We start from the raw sequence: 13,088 nt of genomic DNA, 5'->3' as shown, positions 1-13,088 counted from the left end.
ACTTCGTTAATCTTTGAAAATAGGCATTTCTTACCAAAAGGGTGCTTTAGAATTCAGAACACTGAAAAAGGCAAATCATGCAATTACTGCTGGTTTTCCGATACTGCAGAGAGCCCATTAAATTCGGAGCCTTTTGGCAATATTCTTTCAGAACGGAATGGAAATAAGAAGGGCAGTCTTCCTGTAGAGACAGAGTTGTTTTTAACTAAAAATAAGGTTCTTACTTACCAGAGTATTCAACCATATTTTACTGCTACAGGTACATAGTAATAACCCCAATCGTTTTATACCATTTGTAGCTTAGAATCTAGGTAGAGTCTGGCCAGCAGTTGGAAAGAGGTTTCTTCCTTTATTCTGTCTATGCCCCAAGCACAAATACTGTGCCCCATAATGTAAGTGCAGTAGTGGACAATCCGAAGGGAGGCAGGCCTCCCGTCAGAATGTCTACACTCGTATTCAGGCAAACTATGCATTAACATAGCAGTATGAACAAGAGATGTTAAACGGCTACAGCTGCATTTGCAAGTGGGGTCTTTTCTATGCAAATTCATCCCTGCCCCAAGTCACAACTCTTAATGCCACATGTGTATTATCATGCCAGGGAATCAGCTCACAACTAATGTTACATGTGTATTTTTTGTGTGGGCACCAGCAGGTCTTAGTGAGGCCCAAGCATAGTTACCTTCCAAGCAGTTGACCAGGGTTTGGTTCCCGGCCAACGCACCAAAATATACAAGATATATTTTCTGGAGATGATACACCTAATCTTGTAGTATTTTGTTATTGTGGTAAAATGGTGGTATATTTTATGGTGGTAAGGCATTGGTGTCTTCCCAATTTAGAGTGTTAATGCAACCCTAAGAATATACCCTAACACCTGTATTTCATCCCTGGGCCTCCCAAAATAAAGTTACCAGACTTATTACACTTATATTTGACAGTGTCACAGTTTTCCCTCAGTAACTTATCTACAATGCTGAGCTGTGCTCTAGCAGCCAAAAGACAACATTTCCATCATGAATGAGTTATCAGATACACATGCATCCCACACGTTTAAACGTACCTACTATGAACAGGAAAATGTTTTACCACATGTATCTATTCAGAAAACATGTCATGCAGTATAAACTTGGGTACAAGAGAGAACCTCTAAAATGTATTACATGACACAGTTTGCATTCATTAACAGACACCCCTGGTTTTTATTTTACACCTGACCTTGTTCTCCGATACACTTGGCAGCAGATGCAGTTTGAGAAAGAAATGTAAAGAGAAAAAAATGATCACAAATCAAACCCTTTTTCTGAATTTCAAAGCTGTGTGCATTTCATATCAAGGAACATTATACATGAAAGAAACCTGCCGGCTCTGACTAACTATAAATTCAGGCATCCGCCTCACTTATGACCGGCTTATATTCACCTTGGAAGTTGGCGAGATTCCTTCGCTGCTATCTCTGGAATACCCTCCTTTCTACGCTTTGCTATCAATAGGAGATGTCGAGATCTCAGCACACCCAGGCAGCCCACACGAAGGATACAATTTAGATGCCTGTCCCTTCAAAGTCAGCCAGCCCATCTGCCAGGAAACTTCTGAACCTCTGCACTTCATGTCTCTGAACATCTGACCTCACACTCCCTCACAGTGGGCCTCATTACAAGGTAGGCAGCCACGGAATGAACGGTGATGGTAAGGGACCGGCACCGTTCATTCCGGGCCTCCCTATTACGAGGTCTGCAGCGGGTCCCGCTCTAGAATGCCTGGTCAGACCAGGCGTCCTTAGTGGGACCCGCTAGCAGACCAGGTTGCTGACAACAGACCCGTCATTAACGGGCCCGTTGTTAGCATCCTTCCCATTCCCATTGAGCCCTGTGGGGGCTCAAATGGGAATGGGGATGTACCGGGTCTAGGTCCCGAGAATGGGAATTACCGGGCCCTTCAAAGTTGGCATGGCCCGGTAATTCCCTATTCTTGGAACCCAGACCCGGTACCTGGTATGGGGGTAGACATGCCGCTAAATGCTGGGCCTCATACTCGTAATGAGGCCCATTGTCTTTTCTACTCTCACCCTTTCTGTCAACAGACCCCTTCCCCTTTGACAATCATGCCTCTGAAACCCACGTGGTATTACTGTTGGACAGCAAAAGATACATTTCCCTTCCTTTGGCTTCCTGACTTAACAATAGTGTTTTTCAGCAGAGCACATTCCATCTTTGCCATTTGTGCCATGCTGAAAGGAATCACACAACCATTCTGCTTGCAAGTTTTAACTCCATTGCAGAAAAGCACTAATTTTCAGTTCATCTCATCTGAGCCCATTTTGCACTAATTTATGAATGACAGTTTTCAAGTTATTAGGAAGGGGTTGTTAATTGATTAGCTCATGTTAGTATGTATGTACATAGTGCAAAACGGACAGATGATCTATTACCCTGAACAAGACCATTTTAAAATATGTGCCATTGCCAGAATGTGTGCATCTCATTTTTAATGTGCACAGCCCATTCATGATGTTTCTATTTTGTACATGAACACCCTACCACTACTTACTTGTGACCCCTGTGCTTCGTTGCTCTCAGTGTTTGTGCAGGGATTTTGGGATCCTATCCACACCTTCTATTCATGGCATGTATGCCCTGTAGTTAATTGGATGGTAGGGTGGATATTGAGGTGAGGGTCTTAGAAAGCGCTTCTGAGCTCTTTCTCTACCCAAAATGTATACATTTTAGGAAGAATGTCATTCATTAAGGTGGAAAGCAATTCATGTATTTTGGGGCATCAGGTGATGATGACAAATATGGCCACAAAGGTATCTATACTGCACCAGATGCTAAATATAAGACAACTACAGCAACTAGGAACAAGGCAGCAGATAATCACATTATGCTGTCCATAGCATAGCATGGCATGAAGGAAGCATCTTCTCATGAAAATAAACAGTCACACACACACAAGCACACACTCCTCACCTTATTGGCCTTCACATAACATACCTGCATTGGGCGGTATTACAAAGCATGCACGGAGGCCAGCTCTTGTGTTTCTGAATTGCACTGTCTTCTGGGGGGTGATCATTATTTCTTTTTTAATCTGGTTTAGTCTGAGATTGTTTTTCTGTCAAACTGGTCTACATGTCCGTAAGGCATTTGTTGAGGGTGTTGTTTGGGTATAGGGTTAAGGTTATCTTGAAGGTGAGTTTGGTACTGTCTGCATAGTTGTAGCTGGTAAGTCCATGGGTCTGAATGAGTTGCACTGGGGGGAAATGTAGATATTGAAGAGGAGTGGGGAGAGGCTTGATCGTGTAGTACGCCGCAGGTGATGTTTTTAGTGTTCGATTTAAATGGCAGTAGATGCATTCTTTCTGTTCAGTTTTAGCATCTCCGAGAAAGAGAGTTTTAAATACCTTTATAAATCACCTTCCAAAAGAAAGAGTTTGAGGAGTTCAATCTCTATTGGCAGTGATCTGCATGCAACTTCCCATAGGTTTCCATATCAGGCCGGTGATGATTTTCGTCAAGGCTGCTGAGGGTCCTTGGTTCACTGCAACTGGCATCAGGCTTCACCTTTCTTCTAAGCAGAGGTTTCATCCCAGGTGAGCAGGTGAAGCTGTATGCTTGCACTTTCCTGCAAGAGTAATTCAGGTCATGAAGATTGGCAACATTTCAAATAAAAAATTAACTACCATTCTGCACATCGTCCGGTATGTTATATACTTCGTTTCAGTGACATGAAAGGGGCTAAGCAATGAGTGCATCATTATGTAAAAATGAAACCCTCCTCTCAATAGCTAGTAAAACTCAATGTTCTTTGAGTGGGCTTGAGGACTGAGATTTTCACTTATGGTCTGATCAGGTAAATATACATATGACCTTGTCTCCTGCGCATGGGGGATGAGAAAACCTTTCCTACTATGTGTATGCATTGCTAACATCTTCGGCAGAGTGGGGGGTGTTCCTCTGTGTTTTACTCTGTAGTTATAGAACAGTTAATATTTAGATAAATGACCCATTTCTGTGTGTTTTTTGTAAGTATTGGGCAACTCTTGGCACCTACTTGTTCTTGCATAGAAAGTTGATGTGGAAATGAACAATGCGCATTACCCTCAGAATATTTGTCCAGGTCATTATAACCTTGAAGGGTGTCCTCGGCCAATGTGGTGTGAGAACAAAGGCTGTTTTGACTGGTACAAATTAGCATTCTGTTGCTGAAAAAGTAATTGAACACAACCTGTAGCAATCCGCCCCCTTGCTTTCACTCTCCTCACACTCCCAGCGGTCAGCCCCAACTAATTATATGCTTAGCCATTACCATGTACTTCTCCTCTTCCAGCACAACTCACGCCCATGACATCCATTGAGACTGAAATGTGGCTTTATACAGAGAACCCCTTTTCACATCTCTCTTGACAGCCATGTTTTTCTAGGAGACCTTAGTTCTTTGATGTAATGCCGTAATATACTGTTAGTACGTGTGCCAAAAAACCAGTGAAGATAATGATGATATTATCCTGGCAGGCCGACCACTCCTGATGGTAATGCTTCTTTGAGGCCCTTAACTTTGGCAGCTCTTGCATTAACACCACTCGTCTGACTGGTAAATACCTAATTAATATTTACTTTTCATGGAATCACAGAGACCTGTTCCACTAAGGCCACCTTCCCATTTTCTCAAAGAGTGCACTTCACAAGGGACATGCACATGTGGCTGAACTATGCCTTTGTTTGTTTGATTATTGGATTTCTAGATCACCTTCATCAAGGCGTTTACAACATCAATGAATTGGTACAATAAATGCAATGATAACAATAATATAACAGGAAGACAAGAAACAGAAGAGAAAAAGACATGGGAAAAACCATGGAAAAAACCAACAAGGAGGAAATCCGGAAAGGTCCAAATAACATGCTATGAAAACAGTTGCGGGTCAAATAAGCCACCCCATCAATGTGGGAGTAGCCCAAAAAATAAACCTGGCCAAGGTAATGTGCAAACATGAAGCAAAAAACACAGAGAGCAGAGAGTATCCGATTGTGGTGGAAAGTTATAGAGCACACATTGACATAGTGCTAATATCCTGCAACTTTGCCGTTGCACCAGTGAAATGTTTCTGTAATCTGGCCCCTGGCATGTCAACATTCATCACATTTCTGCTACCAGAAAGCCAAAGAATACAATGCCCTACAAAAATATTATTCCCTGAGTAACTTTACAATCATGACTGTTGAACTTGGGTTATCAACTCAGCCCTTTAACACTAGGTAGCAATACTTTGAGATTGATGGGGATGCAGAAGATACTCAAACATCAATAATCAAACAAACTCAGGAAGTTGGCAAATCACGTCTGTTTTATTTGCAATTGTGTAAAACAGGGAGTTACAACACACATTGACAATTCTCTAGATCTACTCGCTCAGCAAGTTTCATAAAAAAGCAGGTTATATAGTAAAATCTCAACATTACTAACATTATCCTACGTAGTAAACGACAAAAACCTATTTGAGAAAGTGATAGGATTAGAGTGAATATATAGGTATACGTTCCATACTTGTTGGGAAAGTGATTGGGTCTCTAACATCAGGTGGGACAACTAAGCCCTCCATTAGTGCAGGTCACTACGAACGTCACCAAATACACATCCCATTGGTAACACAAAATATAGGGCTCTCTATAATTGGTTGGCACCCTTGTATCCGTCAGTACTTTTCCAAATACGCCAGCAGCAAACAGGCTGGCATCCAGGTGCTGGTGGGTTGGTCTTGATCATAGCTTCCCACCAATTAGCCTACTGTCCATCATCACTGTGCTGTCTGCCAGTCAATTAACCCTTTGAGGATTGGCATTGAGTTTGTTCTTCATGCCTAGGAATCAGAGGGAGTATAGCATACTCCGTCTCCTGGAGTTGGCGTAGCGTGTCATGATTATCTATCTTCACTCATCCACGTGACTGAAGATCACATTTAATAGTTCTGCTGCATTTAAAATGCATTTATTTAATGAACCTCTGACACCTTCATTGTCCTTGTGCCCGTCTTCTGAACAGAAGTTTCTTCTTTTCACACACTTGTAACCACTGTCTTGTCCTTCAGGCCCAGTACAGCCTTTGCTTCTTTGTGCTGGTAGAGCCTTGCCTTTCTTTGATTCACCTCTGTAATTCAATTGCTTTTCAACTGTGACAAACTGGAAAAGCCTGTCTTTCTATGGGTTCAGCTTTGCTAAAATGCATAGTGGAATTGTCCATAATTTATTCACTCGTATACATAAATATATTTGGCACATTCCGCAATCTATTCACTACATAGCTAGCCTTAAGAATACTTTGTCTGCTTGCATTTCTTGCATCTGTATACGTGTAAAAGGACTTGATATCTACAACTTTTCTGTAGCATAAACCTCTTCATCTCGATCTCAAAATGTTGCTTATCTTCGACACTTTCTTAACACCTATAGAATGTTTATGTTCTCTTGCCTCTTCACCTCTTGTGGGTGCATCAGCCCTGCTTCGTGTGATGTCACCAATCTTCCCTTTTGCTCACTTTTCCCACTTCTTCTGGGATTTCATTCAAATGGCCATCATATTGTTGCGCATGCAGGTATGTTTTTCTCAATGGGAACCTTGCTTCCAGGATTCTCCTTAGTATTGGTATCTTCACTGGCACTGAACGTATTTCACACTCTGGTTCCCAACATATAGGCAACATGGGAGCGGTGCTTGAGATCGGGTCACTTGGTCCCTTCTCTACACTGTATTTGGTGCAAGGGTACCTCTCAACACCAGCGCATGGGTGAGCGAGTTCCTAAAACCTAAAAAGTCCTGAAATACTGTCAGTAGGAGATGTGGTGTCCCTGTGCCTGTGTTAATCAGGATTTTTGTTTCATATTTTCTTTGAACCGTTTCCTATCACCAGTGCCATAGAATAAACATATATTTTATTACCAAAACCATAAATATTATTTTACATTTGACTATTTATTTATTTAAATTACGTTTGGGTATTATTGCTTTTCGTTAATGGTTGTTTTTAGTTATAACATGTATATTTTGTGAAGAATTCGGGTGTCTTTAATTTACATCTACCTTTTTAATTATTTCCCATGAGCTTGCTGAAGCTTTAAACCAGTGAAATGAGATTTTGGGTCACCTACATTCATTAGTTTGAAAGTGCAGTGGATTGGCGGGCATAGGGCATTGAGCATTTACCCCCACTGACAACTCTGTACTCCCCCATTGCTTCTGCTGGCTGCACAGGTCATGACAGCATATTGAAGCTCAGTTAATTGCTTTTGGCAGAAAGAAGTCTGGAAGAAAATACATAGACAGAAGCTGCAGTTTCAGTATTGTTATCACATTCAACACTGTATTTGGGATGTATATGCATCCGGCCATATACCATCTAAACGTATGTTAATACCAGCAATAACAAAGCTTACTTCTCATTACCCTCTAGCTTCGGACTGGCCCTATATGTAGTCACATATAGCTGTATTAAAACATATGAGTATAGGCTGCATTTCCTCCCTAGATTTGTGGCACATCCCTTGGCTAAGCACCATTAATTAAAAGATAATATTGCCAGAGCTGCAAAGGGGCAGGTTGAAAATGCCAAATTATTATAAAGATATGTTAGGTGCCAGTGTGCTTATTTTGTCATCTAGTTATTTTGAAACCATTCAAAGTGCAACTGCGGATGACGCTGGGTTGCATATAAACCTCATGCAGGCATTGCATATGCTATTTAGAGCACATTAGAACCTGGAAATATATTATTATTAAGTATTCATTGTTCTGCCAAAGATGGATGGAGGCAAGCCTTGTTGCATATCGGCATGCATTCACAAAATGGATGCAAGCAACAGCACTGTAAAGTTGATCAGAGATGGTACTGATAAAAGTCTAGGCAACTTTGACAGGCTTTAAAATAGCTTATATGCTCAGTCGTTCTAAGCGGAATCTGACCAGGTGTGGGGCCTACTGATCAAAGGGTACTTCGTAAACTGATTAACAAGGATAAGAACATTCTACATTAACTCTTATAACTTGAAGAGATCCGTTGAGGAGTTTTTCGACACCTGGGACATTTCTTACACGCACATTGATTTAATGGCTCACAGAATTCGGTCTCTATTCAAAAGCATGAGAGATGGGCTCGTTCCAGAATTGCTGATTGATGCCACTTTATTGCTGCTGCCCAATCCAGAGTAGCATACGCAGGAATGTGATCCTACCATTCAGTGAACAACATGGGAAACACAATCCTGAGACAATTGCTGGCTGGGTGTGTCTACAGGGTTTCCGTGACAATTGTTCAGGAGGTCCAAGCAAGTTCCATTGCATGTAGGAACACAATGCGAAACTTCCAAAGGTTGTTTTTTTACTACTGGACCACCTTGGGTCATATGCATACCAGGATGGTCACAAAGCATAAATCATTTTTCATGCTACTAAATGCTGGAGACTCTGAGGTGCTTTCAGCTGAATCCACTATCTATTGCTTGGGAGGATTTTTAAACACCACTACACTTGCTATGAATAGAGCAGCTGGCCTCAAAGTGGCCTCAAAGTCGGAACTATTTAGAGGGATCAGAGTGGGCTTGTGTGTTGCACTGGCAATGCAGCCGCTATCTTAATGATTCAGAAAGTGAAAGTTGGGGAGGATGGGCTATGCATGGCAGGGCAATCTGATGTCAGTTCCCTTCCTGTAGATGACCTCCTGTTGCAAGTATATGATACTGCTGTAACCGTTCCAAACATGCTTCACCACACTGAAGAGTCTGGCTTGGATTCCTGCCTTCAGCTTAACTGGGACAGTTCTCTGCTGCAGCCCCTATCCATGACAGGGGTGACAACCAGTTTAGTAGTGGTGGCTAGTTCAGTGGTGGGCCAGTTTTGTACTGCACCCCACTCGAAGGACTGCGATATCCATGCTAAATGGTTTTGCACTCCTCAGTGCCTGCTGGGTGGTCATTCAAGTATTTATGGTCAGTAGAGGTATGTACTTGGGGTGGGGGGGTATTTCACGAAAAGGTTTTAAATTAATGCCCATCATTGTTTTTGAGTTCTTGAAGAGGTTTTAAGTGTTGCTTATGGGCAGAAAATCACTGTGCAAGATATGTTGCAAAGGGTCTGAGGTTGCCTATGCTCATTTCTAATTCTGTCATGAAGGTGCTAGGTACGCAGCTAGCTCAGTAGACTTGACATGGTTGTGTGCTGCATGATAGGGCTGCCTTATGCACTGGGTGAAGTAGGTTCACCCAATTTCAAAGCATATTCAAGAGCAACATAGATGCAATGCACTTTCGCTATTGAGCATTTCCATTCAAAAAGATCAACAGGCAAAAAACAGTTAGGAAAGACAAGCAAACGCTAACAGACGGACCTCGATAGTAGCTAATGGGTATTGATCTGTGCAGGTGTCACCCTGGAAACCTGCCAGATCACTGCAATGGACCGTTTGTCGATTTGGAAGCTGTTGAGGGATGGCGAACTGCTAGGCTTTGACCAATTGAGTGAGAAATGACAGGTGAACAGAAGGTTTTATGAACTATTGGCAAATTTAATTGCTGACTTAAACTTTTGCTAAATTTGTTTTTACCAATATGCGCACCTTTTTTGTGGCAAAATGTGGGGGAGACACCCTCCACAACTCCCTCGTACATCCATTACTCCACCCCATATATACCTTAACCCCACTTACCTTATGCGTTTTGCTACATAAAAATGAACAAAAAAGCAAAAGCGCATTCAGTGAAAGTGTAGGTTGCCAAACGTGGGATGCATGATCAGAGAGCAGTTTTTCGCATGCACAGGTCTGGCATCGGAAACCATAAAGAACTGGCCAGTGTTGCCTAGACAGATTTACGAAAAAATAATTAGGGTATGCTAAATTCGATTAACCCAGTTGAAAAAACGAATTTTGAGCATTTCAACTTTTAATATGCATAAAAAAATGGTCAACAAATTGCCATGTTTGGTCAATGTTGTTGCGTAAGCATTTCTATATCATGTAAATACATGCAACTATTAAATATTTACCATACAACTTTCACCCCAGAAGGAAAGCACATGGCGCAGGTCATATATCCATATGGTCTGATTAATGGCTACGGATATGTTGAGAGAGCGATTCAATCCAATAGGCCTATTAATAATGGACACCAAAGTGGGTACCTTCCCAAAGAAGAGGCAAATGGGCTGTGTTCGTTCTGGCAGAGGGGCGCCTATGACTACATTTTGAACACATTGATGTGCACCTAAGTTCTGACTTTTGAAATTTGGAGCATCGACTCGCGGACTGCTTCTGGCATGCACATACAATCATCTCAAGGCAACCTTCTGGGATTGCACTCAGTGATATCAAAAGAGGCTCTCGTTGTGGATCACCGTGATTCCATCCCATTTCCACAGGTGCAGGAAGATCAGGTATGCCACAATGGACATTTTTCCACACAATGGCTTGATAGTGTACTCTCATCATTAAATGGAAATGAAGAGCACTTGTCATTGACAATGCTGCTGGTTTGGAAGTCTTGGAGAACAAGATATGTTGTGCTGAATCAAGTCTGTTCAATGGACATTATATATTCTGCAAACAAACGCTTCTGAAGATTTGATAGTCTCCTCTGCGAGTTCACCAATGTCCAAGTTCTTCAACAGTTCATGATGCTCTTTGAAAACCTTCTATGATGAGCGTTTGGGGCGATTGGCAAAATAGGAGGTGGTGCCACACCCAGTTCAAGTGTGAATTGCAACATATAATATTGCACTAAGTAAACCTAAGATTGCGCCCTGCCCATGGTCCGACCACTTCTTTATTCATTTCACCATACTTTGTCCCAACAAAATAAAGCCACTAGCGTTGGCTAAAACCTGGAACACTTGGAGAACTATTGGGAAAGTGAAGTCTAAAAACATGCATGAATGCATTTTACCTCTAATAAATAACTAATATTATAATTTATTAATGTGATACAGATTTTTATATATCTACATAAAATAAAAACAAAACAATACAAACCAATCTATACATATCATATCACAAGTTAAAACAAACGAACTTACCCAGCAACAAATCTTAGAAAAGTCTTAAGCACTAGTACACGAACAATAGCCGCAACAGGTATCTTACACCATCAGAATACAGAGCTCATACCAGTTAATTTGCTAAGCAATCATATATATACATATAAACAGTTTTATGTCAATTGTGGTTGGAACAGCATATATAACTCTGGCTTTCATAGTCACATTCTAAAGGAGGCGTCTAGATACAGGGCCCACACTAATGCTCAAATTCATACGAGTAGAGGCATCTCGCCACACCTGTAAAAGTGCTAAGTGTAATTTGGGATTCAGGGTGTTGCCTTCATAAAGATAAAAAGTACATGCGTGATGAGTTTATAGCTTTTCAGGGTTTCCAGATGGGTAAAGCTACTCTGCCAATCCCACACTTTTAAGCGTTTGTGCATACTGAGAAATAAGCACTCATTTTCCCGACCCCATTCTGGTGACCAACTGATTTCTTCAAGCAGAGTATTCATCTGGGCTTCTAGTTTGTACTGTCTATCGGCCACTGCGTCCTCTTTAATAGCCATGAGGAGCTAATTTGCGGGCTTGTTGTTGAATCTTATATAGAATTCTGCTTGCTTTCTTAGAACAATAGCTCTAAGGGAGGTGATTCCAAACTCTAACCTGATTATAGCCATAGGGATGCACTGAGGAAGACCAATAATCTTCCTCCAGAACTTACCCTCCACAAGCTGTAGCCACCCCAGGTTCATGTTGATAAGAGGAACTAGGCCGTATGTAACCATAGGCACAAGACATTGAATATACAATTGGCGTGCTGCCCATATCGAAAACCCACTTCTATCTCGCGTGAATTTGTATATTAACGCTGTAATTTGGGCACCTTTGGTTCTGCGCGCCTGAATGCATGAGGAGTAATTTCCCTTGTGGTCAAACTCAACACCAAGATACTTGTACGAAAGGGTGTATTTGATTTCAATAATACCCACCATCATGCAAGGCCTAGCCACCCTTCCTGATGTGTATAATAGCAGATTTGTTTTATTATGATGGATGACAAGTTTGTTGGCCTCTGCATATCGCCATAACTGTTCAGCGGATCTTAAGATCCCACTGAAGGTGTGGTCAAGCATCACAAGGTCGTCCGCATAAGCCAGTATAGAACAATGGCTGCAGCCAATTTTAGGCAGACAGTTGTTAATCCCCCGTAGGCATTCAGAAGCATCGGATACAAATAAATTGTACAAAGTGGGAGCCGTCACACAGCCCTGCTTTACACTCAGTTGTACCCGAGTGTTTGTATGCAAAAGTTCTAGATAATATAAGAGAGACTCAGGGCAGGCCAGGTTCCTCAGTTTACTGCACAAAAGGGAACGATTGACCGAGTCGAAGGCAGCCCTGAAGTCTACGTATAGTGCATACAACGGGGGATTAGCATGTGCCAGCGCATTGCTTCTCAGTGAATTCATAATGAATAAATTGTGGGTGGTAGAGTAACCAGTTCTAAAACCACTTTGGAATAGATCTAATATTCCAACACCCTCAACCCATTTTTGCAGTTCCTTTAAAATTAATGCCACAAACATCTTACCAGTGCAGTCCAGCATAGACAACAACCGATAGTTTTCAGGTTCGGTTCTATTGCTTTTTTTAAATACTGGTATAAGAATGGCTGCCTGCCAAGATGAAGGAATTTGTCCCTCAGCCAAGATTTTCTCGAATAGAATTTTGAGGAGGCCAGCCCAGAATGTGGGGTTATTTCTCATCACCGCATTGGATAAGCCATTAGGCCCTGGAGCACGGGATGAGTTTAACTCTCCAATTCTAAGTTGGAGCTCCTCAGTAGAAACCACAAAGGGAGGGAAAAGGGGTTTCATGCAGTTCGGGGTATTAGCCTTACTGCTCATCACACCATTACGGTTTTCCAAATAGGCAGTCCACTCCATACTACCTATAGGGTTAATCATATGTGAAATCTTATTCCCTTTAGCCTCCCCTAATTCGAACTATATGTTTCGGGTGTTTCGGCTGCAGAGAGTTTTGACGGAGTAAACCCCCGATCT

At 41.8% G+C, this 13,088-nt stretch overlaps 1 protein-coding gene across 7 annotated transcripts in view; it reads left to right on the top strand.

Annotated features, from left to right (window-relative positions):
• The window catches only part of KHDRBS2 (KH RNA binding domain containing, signal transduction associated 2), a 2,055,883-nt gene that overhangs the window by 641,938 nt on the left and 1,400,857 nt on the right, over positions 1-13,088 (top strand). The gene's annotated exons all lie outside the window — the stretch shown is intronic.

This window comes from Ambystoma mexicanum, chromosome 4p, assembly GCF_040938575.1.
Source record: "Ambystoma mexicanum isolate Mex_15411 chromosome 4p, UKY_AmexF1_1, whole genome shotgun sequence".
In the NCBI taxonomy this organism is placed as follows: Eukaryota; Metazoa; Chordata; class Amphibia; order Caudata; family Ambystomatidae; genus Ambystoma; species Ambystoma mexicanum.
Note: the sequence above shows the minus strand (reverse complement) of the source record. Positions and strands in the feature narration are given on the sequence as shown.